The sequence below is a fragment of the Colius striatus genome, chromosome 7 (genome assembly GCF_028858725.1).
Source record: "Colius striatus isolate bColStr4 chromosome 7, bColStr4.1.hap1, whole genome shotgun sequence".
Classification (NCBI taxonomy): Eukaryota; Metazoa; Chordata; class Aves; order Coliiformes; family Coliidae; genus Colius; species Colius striatus.
Genome location: NC_084765.1, coordinates 18,160,360 through 18,179,558, shown reverse-complemented (window position 1 = coordinate 18,179,558; position 19,199 = coordinate 18,160,360). Strand labels below are relative to the sequence as shown.

Genomic DNA, 19,199 nt, shown 5'->3' with positions numbered 1-19,199 from the left:
ATTAACTTGGCAGTATTTGTTTCTTGTATTTTCTGTTCTTGAACAAAGCTTTTTCTTTCCCCCAAAATAATAGATTTATACATTACATATTCTGGATGTGTAGAACTTGTGTATGGTCCTTTTTGAGTCTCAAGTCCATGAAGTGCTCTTATCTGGTCCAGTGTTTAATGTGATTCAGACTATGCACAGAAGCTGAGCAGGCCACCTTGTTCTAATGAAGTGTTTGACCATGGGCCTAAGTGAAAACATGGCGTGGGCTCCTCTCTCCATAAATTCTAGGTCCCACCAGGAACTTGATCCAATGTGGGCTTCCCATGGAGTCACAGCCTCTTTCAGGCATCCACCCGCTCTGGCGTGGAGTTCTCCACGGTCTGTGAGTGGATCTCTGCTCCCTGGTGGCCTCCATGGACTGCACGGGCACAGCTGCCTCACCATGGGCTGCACCACAGGTCACAGAGAAGTCTTTCTTTTAGGGCCTAAGCACCCTCCTTCCCCTCCTCCACTGACCTTGGTGTCTGTGGAGATGTTTTCACATTCTCCCTCCCTGTTGCTGTTACAGTTAGTTTAGCAGCTGCAGAACAACTTCTTCTTAAATACACTGATCACAGAGTCATTACCTCAGTCACTAATTGGCCAGGCCTAGGTCAGCTGCAGGGTCCATCTTAGAATTGATTGGCATCACTCAAGTCAGCTACAGGAGAAGCTTTTGGTAGATCTTTGTCTAAGGAAGACACTCCTGTAGCCCTCCTGCCACCAAAAACCTGCCCCAGGCAAAACCACTACAGGTGTCTCTCCATGCTGTGCTCCCACTGCTGTTGCCATCATGTTGGTGTCTGTTGGCATCATGAGCCAAGTTGTGGGGCTTGTGTATCCTGCCTTTAGTCACTCTTACACCTTGCCAGATTTTTTGCTATTAGGTTTCAATCCAGTGATTTTAGTCCAGTTAATGGGAGGGGATGTCTCTTTTGTCCTTCCTGAAAGACTCATTTAGGAGTTGTTTTTACATTTTGCAAAAGACACGTGACTTCTGACACACGTGCTCCTCTTTTGCAGGTCCCCAGGTTGCAGAGAGGCTGCCTTGTCAACCAGGATCACGTCAGGTGCTCTGAGCTCACATTCCTGCATCAGGTATGTGAATGTCTGTGATCAATTTATTGATCTAAAATAAAAGTTCTGAGTGGGTAATTGCATTTGGACTTAAGGCCTCGGTGAATGGCTTTTTAAAGAGTAGAAAGATAGTGTGGCTGGTAACAAATGTGGATTGTGTTTCCTTGTTTTTCTCAGAGTGCGATGGCCTGGAAAGATATTGTGCTGAGCCCTCTGGGTAAAGGCACTGAAGTGGGCTTTAAATTATCCCAGAATCCTTTTTACTACTAATGGCAAACTAATCTAACTTCAAGTCATGTAGGTACTCTTTACCTGAATACCAAGAGCAATGCTGCTCTTTCTAAGCTGGATAATTTTTTCCCATTTATGGTGAAGGACAATATATTGTGAGATTTCACTGTTTAAGGAAAAATAATTTAAAAAACCCAAATAACATCTACTGAAGTCATGTGTGAAATATGTCCATCTTCATTCTTGCCCCCTTGAACCTGCATCTTTTGTGAACAGGCTATGTATTTTGAATAGGAAAAAAGCCCCAGTCCTTTCAATTATGTTATAAGAATGCTGGAGATGTTGAAGAACATAGCAATTTCTTAGAGTAGTACAGGTAAACAGATTAAAAAAGAGGTGCTGCAGCATCTGGTACGTTGCTGTAAGTATATTGTTGATCACCCAGCAATAAATGACTATGACACCAAGATATATTTAGGATAATCTCACTGAGCATAGCCCTTGAAGTGATGAGAGGAAGATTACACATTGGAGATTTTATGTTCAGTGCCCTCTAAAGCCCTCGAGGGAAGAATATTTCTGAATCTTCTGGAAGAAAAAAGCAACAAGTAAAGCACTGTAATAACTTCTAAGTCAGTGTTTCTGAAGTGCTGAAGCGTTTGAACAGATGGTTAGTCTTTCCGCTTTCCTTTATTTATCTTAAATACTTCCTATTTTGTTCTCCTTTAAACAGTTACAGTGAACATAGTGACCACTGCCAACTGCCAGTTGAAGGTCAGATTTTGTCAGAAATCTGTAAAGAAAAAGAATTCCCGATTTGCAATTGAAACAAAACGCTCGTGATAGCAAATGCCAAGTGCTCCCCTTGCTGGTGCCAAGGTACTGGAGGCACTGTGTGGTGTGTCTTGTAACTGAGAGTTGCAGGGGGTTTTAAAATCTCTGTAGTACTTACGCAGCACATGCAAATCGAGGATTTGACCAAGGTCTGTAGTGTGGAGTGGGATGTTCATGGGTCTTAACTTTTGGCTCGACTGTTCTTGTCCTCTCAGAAACTGGTGTCTATCAGGAATTTTTATGTTGCTCGACTTTCAGTGACCCTTCTCCTCCAGCTCCTAGCTCCCTGGGTTTTTGCAGGAAAAGGTATTTTCTTTGCTTTTATATATAATCTCTGTCTTCCATGTTAGTTAAAACTAGAATTAAAATTTGTTCTATATAGTTAACATTATCCTGAGTCAGTTGAACTGAATCAAGAAAAGCTCCATGATTTATGTTAAAAAGCAACTCCTTTTGCCACTCTTTCACCCTTATTGTCTGTGAAGACTAAAATATCTGCTGTTACTATAGGCCCCTCAGAAAGGCAATTCTATCCATTTAGCTCTTAGTTAAACAGAGCAGGTTAATTTTGTGGAGTGGCCATAATTTCCCACTTAATAGAATCTATAGTTGGATGAAGTTTGTTTTTGAATTGTTGTTTTCCAAATTATTGTTCCAGATAGTTGTTTTCCAAATTACTGTGTCAAAATCTGAGCCACTTTCAGTTCTCAAACCGAATTATAGGTTTAGGCTAAGGAGATTCAGCAAACACAGGCTGACCCAATTTTCTGCATTTTCAGTGATGATTTTGTTAGATTTGTGTGACTACATATATAACTCAAGCAGAGCTTCTGATAGGCAAAATTCAGAGAAGAGTAGGAGACTTCTTTGTTATTGCTTTGTTACTGCACAGCATCACTGCACAGCATCACTGCACAATAAAGAGTATACAGCTCTTAGGGCCACCCTCCTTATCCTTAATGCTACTCCCTCATCCTTATAGCACTGTGCACAGAAAAATATTGTATGAAGTCTTTCAGATTGTCTTTACAGACCAAGGGCAAATCTTTTTTTGTGGTGTAAGGCCTTCCAGTGAAACTTGGTGAATGAGTGCTGGAGGCATCTGTTTGGGCTGATAGTGAATGTATTTGATTATGGATATATCAAGTGTTTCTACTTTAAATTATGCAAAAGAAGCATGATTTTCCCAAGTAGCATTTCACCATTGAATCAGGCAGTATGAATTGTCGTCTCAAGTGCAGCATTACTGGGAGGTGATGTTTAGCCAAAATAGTAATTTCAGTTGTTTTGAGGAGGGGATGGAGCAATGGAAAAATGGCACACTGTCATTTTCCTTTCACCCGAAGAAAGAGAGGGAAATGTCTGCCTTTGGCTACTTATATAGACAAGGAGTCTAGAGCAGAAGCTGGCAGGTTGTAAATTGAGAGATTTAAATCAATCTCTGTGCTATGAAAAGACTTTTAGCCCACGCACTGGATGGTAGGAGTGGAGTCATTGTAGAGCAGGGGTAGTGCTTTGCTTTCCCTGATGTTTTTTGTTTTTCTTTAGCTCTTCCTGCTTCTTGCCTCATTGCTCACAGGGAAACTGGTTTGCCATGCTAAACACCTTGGGACTGGCAGGATGAAGAAAACCTACCGACTCCTTTGACAGCTGTAATCAATAAGAAGTGAAAAATCTCACTTTCAGAAGCCCTTTTCCAACTATAAATGGCAACAAAAGTCATGAAGGTGAAACCCTGATATTAGACCACGCTGTGAAAGGAGAGGACCAGGAATCTGAGCTCGGGAAAGATTTGCAAGCCAGAAATTTCTCTCTGCTCATCGGAATGCACCTCAGTCAAGAAAAAAGCCATATTGTGGCATACGGTCCTCAAAAATTCCTTCCTCAGACAGCTCATGAGCAGGAGCTTTGCTTAGTACATCCCTGTGCTCTCTGGGCAGAAACAGGGCTTGCTGGAAGAGCTTTCATCATCATATTGCAATCTTCTCTGAAGGTCTCACGCACCTTCTGAGAGATGCTGAATTTCTCCAACTCTTGTCAGAGCCACTGGGAGATGAGGAAACATCTTTAATAACATTTATGCAGAAGGAGGGATCTGAATTAGCTTTTTACCTAATAGGTTTATTTTTAAAAACAAGTAAATAATTTCTATGGAAGAAAAACCCAGTTGTTTCTTTCCAAATAGATTTAATTGCCAGCAAGCAACATTGAAAATAGGAATAACAGCTTTTAATTATGATTGAGGATAGACAGAAATTCCCAGAGCACCTGGTTAATGAAAACCAGCAACTGAGGAGTGTAGTGTTTTTCTTGCTATATTCTGGTAACAATGGCAAGTTATTCAGAAAGTATAACAGGAAAAGTTAAGTCGAACTGATATGTTCTTGTTCTGATGTTGAGTAAGGGCTCAGATATCATGACTAGTAAGGGTTCTTACTGTCATTTTTGTTTTGCAGGAAGCAATGCAACTGAGTAAATATGGTTGCATCCTGAATTACTGTTTTACTCTCAACTTAGCTGCTTATTTGGTTGACATGGAGTTTTTATTCTCTTTCTGTTATGGGTTCAGCTAAAGAATTCAATGGTAATAAAAATATAGAGATCTTCCAATGAGCTTTATGCTGATAGATCTTTATGTTTCAAAAATGATGATGATTAGCCTCACATTGCAGATATGTAACAGAGAAACAATGGTCACTTGGCTGGCAGGAGGGCTGTGATGAGGATCTGTGCTCTGGAATCTCAGCACGGAGCTCCCCTGTCCGTCTGTGCAGCCTTTGCTTTAGTTTATTAATAGGACTCTCAGTGGTTATCATTCCTACTAAGGATGTGGGGAAGGTTTTAAGTTCCCCAGATGTTAATCGGATATGTTTTTGTGAGCTCTAAATTCATTTTAAAGAAGAGATACAAAAATAGCACATCCTTTTGTGTTAGCTGTCATATGCCCTCTAGAAGCATTTTTGCCAAATGCATAAGAAGAATGCAATTAATGATTACCCAAGAGGTTTATTCTATTATCTTGATTTGCTTATTTCTAAAGAAGTTCGACATTTTATTTGTCTGACTTGTCTGTTGTTGTAGGGAGATTTTGTTTTATTACCTTTGAGAAGGCTGAAATGTTAATCAGGAAATACAACAGCTCCTTGCTTACATTTTACTATGAAATTTGAACTCAGACTGGAGTGGCAGCTCTGCAGTGAAGAAGAAATCTTTGCTTGTGGTTGGGACAAAATGGTGCTCAGGAGACTTAAATTTTATTACAAACAGCATCCCAAACCCACTGTGGTAAGCTGCTTATATCTCAATCCTATAATGCAGTTTTAAGCCCTGCACACCTTACCTCTCAACTGTGAAATTCAGGTTGAGCTTTGGCACTGTCAACATCCCAGTATCTGCAGTTGGGATGAATGGCCACTGCAGAGGAGCAGCATGTTGGAGTGAAGTAGAATTCCTGCTCCCTGAACAGATTTAGCTGTAAATAGTAGGACAGATGCATTTTAAAATGCCCACTGTTGCTGCTGGCTATGTACTGTCTGTGATGTGAACTGTAATGGTAACTATGATATGTTAACAAGCAGTCCATTTACCTGGAGGAGTAAGAGATGCTTAGATATGGTCTGAACTTGTTGCTTCTTCAGCCAGTCCAGATATGCTTGACATCAGCTGAAATTGCTTAATTTAATGGCACTGGAGGGTTTTTGTAATTGTATTCTGGTGTCCAGTCTTCTCTGCAGTGCTTCTTGATTTCCCGGTTCCACCTCTGTGCATGCACATACACTCTCCATTGGGAACACAAGTTAAATATTTGATTTGATTATGATCTTTGGGAGGCACTATAAATAGGAACAATTTTTGAGTGGCTAAGAGGAAGCTTAGAGTTAGATCAGAAGCAAAGAAAACCCACTGAGAATGAGTTTACACTTTTCTGTGTGTGAGTGCACTATTTTACTTTGCATTGCCATTTTGAGTCAAAGGGGATGGAAAACATGTAATTAATAGAAGCCTGGATGAAGAGTTGTGCTGTTAGTGGTTTTGGAGTCCTGTAGATCTTGATCTTGGTGTCCCAAAAACCTGGCCTTTTATGAAGGAGATTAATATGAAGAAAACTGTAAAGTAAATGAAACAAGGAAGAAGAGCAGACATATATTATTAAGCATGTTTTGTGTGGGTAAATGAATATCCACAGTTCTAAAAGGAGTCTAAAACTAGCTCTTCAAAAATAATTTGCTTTATATTCCTAATGGACAATATCCAAGAAAATCTTTGGTTTTCGAGGAAAAAAAATATAGGAAACTTGAGACCTTCCTGAAACAAAATTAATTGTACTCTTGCTTATATTAATTACATTGTCTTAAGTAGGTTATTCACATGATTAAAACTGGAAAATTTAGAAAAGCTTAGGAACTGGGAATAAGGGCACCCTGGTCCTAGTCTCCTTTTACAGATCAGTCACTGTATTGCTCCAGCATTTTAGCATGGGCATCTACAGTCAGAGAGAGCATTTACTTGCATTTGTTTTTTAATCCAGACTGATGTTAGCACTTCTTTTCTAGGTCAACTGATTTCATTACAAACATGTTTGTTGCAGTCAAGCTGTGCTGTAGCAACAGTGATAAAAAGATAGAATCAGACCTCCGAAAGCAATGATGACAAAATTGGCTCAGAGTTGATAAAGAGACATGAAAACAGGAGCAACTTCATATGGTCAGAGATGGTGCTGAATATTTCCTTTCTGATTTAGGGTGTGTTTTATGGCTCTAGAAGATTGAGGCAAAAATTACCATCTCTGTCGTTTAAACAGGTGGCCCCCTCTTCCAGGTCCTTAAAATGCTGCATGTCCCTTGAGTACTGAAACGGTCTGACCTTTGGTGTCATCTCAAGTAGCAGCAGAGCTCCAAGCACTTTTATATACAGCTCTTTCCCTCTTCAGCTGCCAAAGTGGTGGACCAGAGCTCCTCTGAATATTTGAATCAAAGGCTCTTTTGAAATATTTGGCTCCAAAGATACTACATGGAGAGTGCTAAAAGGAGGACTTTTATCTGAGCTGGCTTTGACCTACTTCAGTAGTGTAGATACAGGCAGGTCTTGTGGGGAAGGGAGGGGTGTGGGGAAGGAAGACCTCTCCCCCGCCAAAAAATATGGCTGTGAAGGTGATGCTAATGGGTATAATACATCTGAAAGATACTAGTATTGTTAAGGTGATGGCATGGCCTATGTTACCAAAGGCAGTTAAGTGGGATTGTGGTACATAGAAATCTGTTTCAGAAAAAAATCTCTAACCTCTTTTTCTTTAAACGTCTTCCATACTTGGTGAGCTTTTGGGAAGTTGGGTGAATGGCACAACCTGATCAATGTTCTTGCTATTATATTTTTTTCTGCTTGACTCTACAGTTAATTGGCAGGTCATGAAAACTTCTTTCTTCAAGGAAAGGGGCTGAGAGAGACTGTTTTGGACAATCCCATGTTTGCTAGCTGGGGCTCTTCCAGTGCAAGCTGAGAAGGTTGCAATTGATAAGGAATCTTTCCTGGAGTTCAGGAAAGGTACTGAGAGACAGAGACCTGAGAAGAAGGGAGGGATGGGGAGGGAAGGTGTTTTAAGATGTAGTTTTTATTTCTCAATACAATTTTACAAATAATATCTCAATATTTTTATGATTGGCAATAAAAGAAAATAATTTTCCCCAAACTGAGTCTGTTTTGCCCTTGACAGTAATTGCTGAGTGATCTCCCTGTCCTTATCTCAACCCACGAGCCTTTCATTATATTTTCTCTCCCCTGACCAGCTGAGGAGAGAGAGTGATAGACAAGCTTTGGTGGGCACCTGGCATCCAACCAGGATCAATCCACCACAGATACATACTGTCTTTTACTCGCCTTGTATTTAGCAGCACTGGATCACAGTTAACGTTCATTAGCTCCCTGCCTGGTGTACTGAGAGATCTTCCTCTTGGATTTAACTCGCAAACTGTTAAGACTGGTTACTGGGGGACCAGAGGGGAAAATACTATATTCTCTTTATAGCCTTGCCTATTCCTATCTGTATTTCTCCTCAGTGCAGCAGATACTTTTCCTTCTCTGGTTTCTTCTCTAAGATCATGGATTACAGTGGAAGTGACCTAAGCAGGCAGTAAAGACTTGAAATGCAGCTGAAACAAAAAGAGAAAAGCTGTAGGGAAAGTGAATTTGATTGGAAAATTTTCTCTGTGTAATCAGCCAAATCCTAAGATCTGTCTACTCCTGGACTGTTCTTAGGATAAACTATTTTAGATTAATGACATAGATACAATCTTCTATGAGGACATTTGTTCTTGAGTAAGAGTGTCTATGTAGAAATTGAACTCTTGAAACTACTTGCAAGTATTTATTCTGCAGTAGCTACTTTGATTAATTTCTAGCCGTATCAAGACCTACAGTGATTACAGTTGGCATTGCTTCTGTTCCTCACTGGTCATGTAAAGTAGCTCAGAGAGTGTCCCCAGTAACAAGTCGGATTCAGAATTGAGCCTTTGCATCTTATTTAAACTAGAAGAAACAAACAGTCTTCTCAACTCTTCATCTAAAAATGTGTCTCGGGTTGAAACACTGCACTGTATCACTGTGTGTTGACTCCACAAAACTCCCACCCTTTGCCTCCGTCTCTTTCGTAACAGTAATGTTTAAATGTGGAAACATCTTTTAAGTCAGACAAGGGTATTTGGCTCAGAAAACGAGAAGAGGTGGTCAGTGCATCACATGAAGCAAGAAGTGAGGGGATGCGATGTGTCTAATGGAAAAGACTGGAAAAAGTCAAAGGGAAGAGTGCTGAGGGAGACAAAATTGAAGTAAAGGAAGTGGAAACAGAGGAGAAAATGTGGGGAAAGGATGCAAGATCCTGATGAAACTGGAATGAGGAGGTGTTAATACACAGGAATTGCTTGATAACTTTGGATAGGCCAGGCTCCTTGCTCTTCAGAGCTGGAGCTCTTCTGGTGTCTCTACCACACTGTCCTAGTTTGCTTTAGCAGAGAACTTGGCCTTCATCACCCAGAGGTTGCTGTCTGTCACAGCAGCCCACTGGCCTGTGAATTATTTGTGCCTGTCTAAAGGCACTAACTGCTGAATGTATGAGCTCTGCTGTCGCTCCAGGACTGATGCTGTAAATCAGATGTGGGCTAAATAGTAGAGTCTCAGCCCAAGAAATGTCCCAGTGCAGGTCCCACAGCTCTCTGCAGGGTCCCCAAAGGAAGGGGGCAGTCCTCAGCTGTGCTGCAGCCAAGGCTGAGTAGCTGTATTTAAAACGGAAAACAACAGATGCTATTCATCTCTATAGTATCATTCATCTAAGGACCTTACAGTTTTAGCATTGTCTGGATGAACCTTCACAGAAATTTGGTGAGATAGCTCAGCTGTTTCCAACAGGAATGGGAAAAGTTACCAAAGGTAAATATCTACTGAATAAACAAGAACTAGGGATAACCTTCAGCTTGCCTGAGTGAGTACATGGCTCCTGCCCCTTCCCCTGGGCAGTGTGCACAGTTGCTTCTCCATCAAAACAGTCTTTTCTCTGCATTGAGTCATGAACAGTCCTTGATATGGGGGACCACTGCTTCCTTATGTTCTTGATATTCTGCTTGCTTTCAGTTCATTGCCTGCAGTTCTGGTGAGCCTGCATCTTTTATGTGGCCAAGAGCTGACCTAGCTTGTCTATCTGCAAATGCCCCTGGTCAGTTCTCAGAAGATCTGCTTGGATTTCAGGTGGAAAATAGGGCACTTAGTCTTTTACTGAAGGTCTCGAGGTCAGCCCCAAGAGCTTGATATTCCTCTCTTTTCTGGGGTCAACAGAAATTAGTTAATCTTTCTTTAATTCTGGTGGCTTCGAAAGCTCTCCCTAGTCCAGGGTTATTTGGCTTGGTAGGAAATGGTTAAAACTAACTGCCTGCAAACAGATGTGAGTTCACCCTCACCTTTCATTTATGCTAAAGGGGAAACATGATACATATATTAGGCTATAGTACAGACCAAAATAACTCTAACACTTTGCATCTAGTAAGCAGCTGATGAACATGGTGGTCTGTTTAGATGTGGCTGTCTCCCTCCAGTCGCTATTTAGACCCAAATGACAGAAGCACAAATAAATTAATGAAATTAAGTCGTTACAGTTCATGAACAACACAGGGTCAGATTCAAAACTGGTGAAAGCTACCCTAGCTTAATTAAAGTTTCATTTATTTATGCTTGCATTATTTGAGCTGCTTGATTTAACAGCTGTAATCTAGAGCACAGCAATGCAAGTAACTGAATCAGCCTAAATAAGCTGGCAGTTGGCTGTGCTGTGCGGAGTGCACTGAGAGGGGAGACTTAGCCCTCTTAAATCAGATACACTGTCATGAAAAACAATTATGTGGAACTGTAGCCTTAATGGAGTGATGCAATTTTATATCAGCTCCTGATAAGACTGGTGAATGGTAACAAAACTTTAATTTACCCACCACCCCCTGCTCTTCATGCTGAGAATCGTAATCATGAAAGCTCTTCTCATCTGAAAATGGTCTTCAGAGTTATCAGTATGAGGGCACTAAAGGAAGGCCAAGAGCAAGTCATACACTGCATATCATGAATTCACAAGCCACTTTTCTCCTGCCAGTGGAATTATAAAAGGTAGCATTCTGGAAGTTCTTTCTGTAGTGTGAGTGCATATTGCATTTTTATTTATTTAACAATTTAAGACTAACTTTTAAGCTAAACTTTACTAATTTAAGCCTAATTTTTCTGAAAGTGTGGCGATGCTGCTTGTAATGGTTTTAGAAGATGCAAGATCTGTTCATGGACTCAGTCTCAACATGTATTTTGGTTGTTATAGAGCTGTTTCAAATTTATTTTTAGATTAAATCATTTCAACTGAATAATGCTTCTAGTGTCTCAGAGCTATAGGGTTTTTGTGGTTAATGTTGGCAAATTGTATCTATTGCTTTGTAGTTTAATAGAAACTTCCTTAAAGGACTGAAGGGAGCTTCAGGTACAGTATTTTTTAAAATTTTGATGGTGTGCAAGTGAAAGATACTTTATCTGAAATGAAGGATTGTCTTGTTTTTTGGTGTTTAGTCAGCCCCTAGTTAAGATTTCTGGACATGTATGTAGCACAGATTTAAATCTCCTTTGCCATTTTGAATTTCTTTAAGTTTCTTTCAACTTCAGCAGGTACTAAATCTAGTAAGAGCGGGCATGTCACTATAAAATTCAAGCAGAGACAGGAAATAGACATTTGTCATATGGATGAATTTCAACAAGCTTGATTTCATACTACTTTTTGAAACGGAGCCTGATAAATGAAATTCTGCTTAACAGTTGCTGACCTCTTTTTTTATTTAAATTTATTGTAGTATTCTGCAGAAGACTCAATATTCAAACCTAAATATGGAAAATAGATTGCAAGTGTATTATGAAGATTTCCCTGTGTATAAAGAGTGTTCTCCAAAGTACTTTGTGTAACAAGATCTTGCTAAGTCTGGGCAATTTTGCTATTGTATACTTGTGTTACAAGTGCGGAGGGATAGACAAATGGAGACTGTCATGACAGATGTTAACCATGTCACTTGATGTACGTCTGGTAACTCCTTCGACTTCAATTGAAGTGTCCTCGCAGATGTTAACATATGTTGGTTGGTCACTGGTTTTCTACCCCCTCTCTTTGCAAACACATAAATGATAATGTTTATCTCCTGACTGCAATGATTAACCTCTATAATTTTTAGGAGGATTTATTGCCAAGGTCAAAATGAAGTAGTCTGACAGAAAAACTGAAAAAGGGAAATAGCTCTTCTTTGGAAAGAGAGAAAAGGGTAATTTATCAGGGAGTATTTAATGTTGACTGTATTCATGACATTTTTTCATTCCATGATGCAGAAAAGGTTACAGAAGTGAAGACTTTCAGTACTGGGAAGTCTTTCTGGCCATGGGAGAGCTCTCTTCGCTGTCTGGGTTACAGATGGAGCATGTAGAGGAGGCTGCAGATTGCCTCATCTCGCCTAGGGCATGTGGACATTGAAATCAGCATGAAGAGCAGGTCATGGAGCAGCTACTGCCAGCTGAACTACCTCCTTTAAAATCTTTTTGGAACATATTGTTAGATGTGCATTATCAGAAATACATTTATTAGTATGAGACAGGAAAACCTTTGAATGGACTCAAGATCAGTCATTCTGAAGAAAGAGAAGTCCAAGTCTCTCTGTCTCCTTGTTTTGTGGGAAGTCTGTGATAGCTACTTATGAAAAAACCAGGTGTTTAGCCCATTCCATATCACACCTGGAAAAAAGTCAAGACACTTTACAGCCTTATTTGTAGTCAAGCAAACGTAGTGCAAGAATTTTTATAGCATGGCATGCCTTCCTCATAATATATTTGTTTTTATGCATTTGTATATATGTATCTTTATTCCTATAGAAAAGCAGACTGTGAAAACATGGTATTCATTTCTTAAAAACCTTGAGGGCAGTGGTTCCATATAGTTTCTGGGTGTATAATGTCTTTTTTAAACTTGTACTCTTTTTTCCCTCTAAGGAAGAGAAACAAAGGCCGACTTTGGCAGATACCACTTTCTTTTTGAGAACCTGTGTTCTTTGCTTCATGTCAGACGGTGTTATGGGATAGTTTCTAAACCAGATTTACTGAGTTCAAAGAAAGCTTTGCAGAAACTATCAGTTTGCCTTTTTTTTTTTTCTTTTTAAAATTTCCTTTTTGACACAATCTAGTGTCAATAAGAGTTCAAATTCCAATGACAGCATGATGGGAAGGTGCTTTGCCTTCTTTTAAATTTAGAAGAATTGCTTCTAAGTGGGAAGATCTCCAGCATCTCCTACTGCTGTGAAGAACACAGCAAGTACAAAAATGCTTTGCAGTAAATGTCTCCAGGAGGTCTGGTGAAAGCTGAATTTAAACTTCGCTGAGCATGTTGAGACCCTCCCGCATACGAAATGCGTTCCAAGGTGGGACTGTGAAGAGCAAGTAATCTGCTCTTATATCTCATTTGCTGACAAGAAACCTGTATTTGCTAATGATTAATGACTTGTTGCATTTTTATTTTGATTTCAGTAAAGCATTTGACACTGTCTCCCACAGCATCCTGGCAGCAAAACCGAGAAAGTGTGGGCTGGATGATCAGGTAGTGAGGTGGATTGTTAACTGGTTGAAGGGAAGAAGGCAGAGAATGGTGATCAAAGGGGCAGGGTCTAGTTGGAGGCCTGTATCTAGTGGAATCCTTCAGGGATCGGTGGTGGGACCAGTACTGTTCAATCTATTCATTAATGACCTTGATGAGGGAACAGAGGGCACTGTCAGCAAGTTTGCTGATGATACTAAACTGAGGAGAGTGGCTGACACACCAGAAGGCTGTGCTGCCATTCAACGAGACTTGGACAGGCTGGAGAGCTGGACAGAGAGAAACCTAATGAAATTCAACCAGGGTAAGTGTAGAGTCTTGCATCTGGGAAAGAATAACCCCCACGTACCAGGCTGGGGAATGAAAGGGGAAAGGGACCTGGGGGTCTTGGTGGACAGCAGGGTGAGTATGAGCCAGCAATGTGCCCTCATTGGCCAAGAAGGCCAATGGCATCCTGGGGTGTATTAGAAGGGGAGTTGTGAATAGGTTGAGAGAGGTTCTCCTCCTCCTGTACTCTGCCCTCATGAGCCATATCTGGAATATTGTGTCCAGTTCTGGGCCCCGCAGTTCAAGAAGGACAGGGAGATTCTGGAGAGAGTTCAGTACAGGGCTACAAAGATGATGAAGGGAGTGGAGCATCTCCCTTATGATGAAAGGCTGAGGGAGCCGGGGCTTTTTAGCGTGGAGAAGAGGAGACTGAGGGGTGACCTCATTGATGTTTACAAATAAATAAAGGACGGGTGTCAGGAGGATGGAACCAGGCTCTTCTAAATGATATCCAATGATAGGACAAGTGGCAATGGGTACAAGCTGGAACATAAGAGATTCCAAAGAAATACAAAGAAAAATTTCTTCACTGTTCAGGTGACAGGACACTGGCACAGGCTGCCCAGATGGGTTATTGAATCTCCTTCTCTGGAGACATTCAAAATCCACCTGGACTAGTTCCTGTGTGACCTACTCTAGGTGGTCCTGCTCTGGCAGGGCATTTGGACTAGATGAGCTTTTGAGGTCCCTTCCAACCCTTAAGATTCTGTGATTCTGTGATTACATTTCCTTGGAAATGCTGATCTCCTGTCCAGTGTTAGATTCCTCTTGGGAAAGCCCTGAATATGAAAGGAATACAGTTTAAAGTAGCACAGCCTGATTAGTTCTTTCCTTTGGACATACTTGCAGAGTTCTTCTCTGTGTATAGGATTAATTCCTACCTCTTACCTGGAGTGAGGTTTAGATCTGTCCCAGTGTACATCTCCTGTTCATCTCTGTCCTCCTACAGCTGTTGGTATGATGAGGCATTTGGGCAGTGAGGCTCACTGAAGGAGTAAATAAAGCTTCCTACAGGTTTTATCAGTCTCTGATGTTTGGGGTGAGAGGTGCTTGCTTTTAATTTTGCTGTTTAACTTAACGTCTTTCACTGAAGACTTTAGACTACAGTGGCAGAATCCATCAGACATAAGGAAGTATCAGAACATCCCAGCTCTTGCATTTGCCTCGTGTCCCATTGTGTTCTGTATTCTGGATGGTGCTGAAGCTGCCATGTAAATCCTTGGCTTGGCAACAGGAAAGCCATTGAGTTATCTGGCTGACTGGTCTTTATTATGCTTCATCTAGTTTTCTGATTTCATTTTCAGATTTGCTAACATCTGGTCTCTAAGTGGTAAAGGCAGCCACAGGTGTTTACAGACATAGAGCCGGACATATGTGTTTACATACACTTGTGTATACATATGTCATGATTTAATTCCAGCCAGTGGCTCAACCCCACTCAGCTGCTTGCTCATCCCAGGGCAGAGAGAATGGGAGGGGTAAAAGTGAGAAAACTCATGGGTTGAGATAAAAACAGTTTAACAAGAAAGGCAGAAGCTGCACATACAACAAGGAGTTCACTCCCTACTTCCTGTCGCAGGCAGATGCTCAGCCATCCCCAGGACAGTCGGGCTGCAGCATGCTGATGGTGGCTTGGGAAGCCAAATGCCATCACGCTAAATGTCCTTCATTCCTCTTTCTTTGCCTCAGCTTTCATTGCTGAGCACAAAGTCCTATGGTCTGGGATATCCCTGGGGTTGGTTGGGGTCAGCTGTCGTGACCGTGTCCCCTTACAGCTCCTTGTGCCCTCCCCCAGCTACTCACTGACAGGGCAGGGTGAGGAGCGGGAAAGGCCTTGACACTGCAAACAGTGCTCAGCAGTAACCAAACCATCCCTGTGTTATCAACACTGTTTTCAGCACAAATCCAAACTATAGCCTCATATTAGCTACTGTGAAGAAAATCCACTCTACCGCAGTCAAAACCAGCACAACGTACTGAATGCTTACACAATTCTATTGCATTATGGGTTGCCGTCATCTGTGGGAGCAGGCTACCAGTGTTTTCTTTCATTGCATTGATTCTCAAGGTGCCTTAAACGAATGAATGAAAATGCATCGACTCAGAAGGCACACGTTCTAGAGATTGTTCAGAAGTGAACCAGTTGACTTGACAAGTTCAATTTTGAAAGCAATCTTTTTCAGGGCACTGAAAGATAACAAGTAAGAAATCTTGCCCAGGAAACAAGAGACTCAATTTACTAACTGTCAGACATGTGGCATTAACTTTGAACAAAATGAACACCAGATTCTCTGAGGCTTTGAGGCTTCAGTGGAGCCCAAAAGTCAGAAACATGTATTTGACTGATGCAGAGGAGTGGCCTTTGTGTGCCAAGGTTGTTTTTATCTCCTAAAGTAAAATAATGGCACTCATAAAGGTGACTTTGCTACAGGGAGGACTTACACCTTAGCTGTTGAAACAAATATGTGGAAAGTAATGATTTTTAACTGATTGCATTTGTCTTTTCCCTGTGAAAACCTCCTTCTACATTCCATAGCATGTTTCAGTTCAAGTGTTGATCCTATTCGAGGGTGTTTCCAATCTAGTTTGAGAAAAAAAAAAAGTGATGAATGTTGAGAAAGATGAAATGTGTTGAGATACAATTGTCTTTCTTGTCGTCTTCACATACTGCTTTAATTATTAGAACTAAAACCACACAAGTTTAGAAAGGTTCATTAACTTGTTGAGCCAGAAGAGGCAGAAGCAGCAGACCAAGTTTACAAACATGAAATCAGTTGATTTTTTAAAAAATTATTATTTTTTAAATTATTTTTTTTCAAGCCTCAGCAGTCTGGCTGCTGTGTTGGGTCTGTGTCAACAGCTTTTTGGATAAGCTGACACATTTGTACCTCCCAGCTTGGAAGCTGAGTCTGTATTGTTTGATGGAAACAGTTAGGAGATTTTGAAGAAACTGTCAGGCAGGTACTTTGGAGGGATACTGGAGATGGTGGCTGCAGGGGTTAGCATGCTGCAGGTAAGAAGAACTGCAGAATGTCCCTTATCTCCTCCTGCCCACTGTGCCTGGCAAACCTGTTGCTCTTGCTGTGACCCAGTGGTGATGCTCCCAGCATGTGCCAGGCCTTGATGTGAGTGTGTGTTAAGCCAAAACCTGAGCAGCAGCTGAGTAAACACTTAAAATCTGCTTTAAAAAAGTCATGCAAGCGTGCTGATTCTGCCAGTTGCATTCGTTGAAGTATTGACTTATATGGAGGTTTACATCCAAAAAGCCAAATTGACCCCGCTACATAGTTGCACTGAGGACAGCAATTGTGCTTCCTGGAGATCTTGTCCTTAGTGACATTCCTGTGTGTAAATAAGGAGTAATTACTTGCAATGCAAATGGTTCCATTTTGACTTCCAATAATGCTTTAAAAATGACGTTTTGGGATGTTACTTCCAACCCCTACCATTCTCTGATTCTGTGATTAGATTTTAATTAAAAAGTCAAAACAAATCAGCCAAATAGAAAGGGAAAGAAATAGAAAAGAAATGCATTGTTCAGTGGAAGTTTAGATTGTGTTTTGATTTTGATACATTCTTCTGTTTTCATCAGTGAAACAATACTTCAAATATGGGTATAAAATATCCTTCATAAAGTAGATTTAGGTAAAAGTAAGACAGGAGACTCCTGGAGTTATGGATTTTCACGAGTAGCTCTTACTGTGCCATGTTGAAAAACCCTTCCTATTGTGTGGGGACTAAAGTCTAGGTGTGCAACTGCAAGGAATGACCAATTGTGGTGGTTTTACCCTGGATGGGTGCCAGATGCCCACCAAGCCATTCTATGTCCTTGGACAGGGGAGAAAGAAATAAAACAACAGGTTTGTGAGTCAAGATTAAGACAGGGAGATCACTCAACAATTATCATCATGGGGAAAACTGACTCAAATAGAAATGGTTTGTTTTGTTAATGAACAATCAGAATGAGTGGGGAAATGAGAAATAAAAAATTAATCTTAAAACACCTCTCCCCACCTTTCCCGTCTTCCCAAGTTTCTCCCTCCTCCCCTCCAGATGCGCAGGGGATGGTGGTTACGGTCAGTTCATCACAGGTCTTTTCCACTGCTTCCTCTCAGGAGCAAGCCTCCTCACATTTCCCACTGCTACAGTGTGGGATCCCTCCCATGGGAGACAGTCCTCCAGGAACTTCTCTAATGTGAGTCCTTCCCATGGGCTACAGTTCTTCATGAACTGCTTCAGGGTGGATCTCATCCATGGAGGAGACAGTCCTTCAGGAACAGACTGCTCCAGTGTTGGTCCCCCACGGCGTCACAAGTACTGACAGCAAACTTGGTCCAGCATGGGCTCCTCTCTCCACAGGTTCCCAGGTCCTGCCAGGAGCTTGCTGCAAGATGGGCTTCTCATGGTGTCACAGGCATCTACCCACTCTGACATATAGTCCTCCATGGCTGCAGGGGCACAGCTGCCTCACCATGGGCTGCACCACAGGTTACAGGGGAATCTCACCAGTGCCTGGGCACCTAGGTAGAGCGGAGGTGAGGAAGGTTGCTTAGTAAATAGATGATTCTTCTGCAAACCATATCTTCTTTCTCAGTGTTGACACTAAAGACAATTTGGGTATTTGTAATGCTAATAAGAAGCTTTTTTTTTTTCTTCTGTTAAACCTGTGTGATCTCTAGCATGAAGCACATCTCACTGTGTTCTTGAGTCTATATAAGAATCTGTAAACTTTTTAGCCTTTGATCCTGTAGATTACAAAGAGCCGTGGCTCCCAAATGTGCCAGACACTATTGAACCAGGGACTGTACAGACATATGGTTATGGAGGAGCTTTGTTTCCCAGATCTCATTTTGTGAGCAGATTAAGGCATTCACAAAGTGCGTAGATGCAATTGATATCTAATGCTATAGTTTTCTGGATGTCTGGGTGGTTTTGAACAATGATCTTATGTTTCTTGATCAATAGGATGAAATTCATCTGAGCCCTCTGTGTAGCCTGTGCCAAAGTAAGCAAGCACTTTGTTCAGGAGACAGGTCAGGTGAGATGGAGGTGCTACACTGCAAATAAAGGAGAAATTGAATTGCACAGCCTTTACAGTTAGTGATGGTGTGGTTGAGAGCTTCTAGGTAAGGATTAGGAGGATGGATAACTAAGAAGACAATGTGGGTGTCTACTATCAATTGCCCAGCCAGGATGTCAGTACTGATGAGTTTATCTGATAGGCAAACAGGAGACATTTCTGGATCAGTAGCCCTTGGACTTATGGGAGATTTCAACTTCCCAGTCATCAACTGAGAACATCTGTGATGACCAGATCTGGGAAACTCTTGAAGTTTACAGGAGGTAACCTCTTGTCACAGGTACCCCGTGGGGCAACTAGGAAAGATGCCCTCCTAGACTTGCTGTTTCTGAATAGAGAAGGACTTGTGTGGTGTGTGTCGGTCAGTGACTGTCTTGACCACAATAATCATTAAATGGTCGAGTTTAAAATTTTCAATGTGATGAGAAAAAAGGACATCAGAGCTGCTACCCTGAACTTTGGGAAAGCAATCTTTAAACTGTTCAG

General features: G+C 41.3%; 1 protein-coding gene across 8 annotated transcripts in view; it reads left to right on the top strand.

Annotated features, from left to right (window-relative positions):
- The window catches only part of TSPAN4 (tetraspanin 4), a 465,001-nt gene that overhangs the window by 160,750 nt on the left and 285,052 nt on the right, over positions 1–19,199 (top strand). For 6 of the 8 annotated variants that reach the window (XM_062000466.1, XM_062000469.1, XM_062000467.1 and 3 more), the window contains one exon: positions 1,054–1,128. The exons of the other annotated variants lie outside the window; for them this stretch is intronic. The gene's annotated coding sequence lies outside the window, so the exon portion shown is untranslated. The remainder of the gene's footprint in view (positions 1–1,053; positions 1,129–19,199) is intronic. 8 annotated transcript variants of the gene reach the window in all.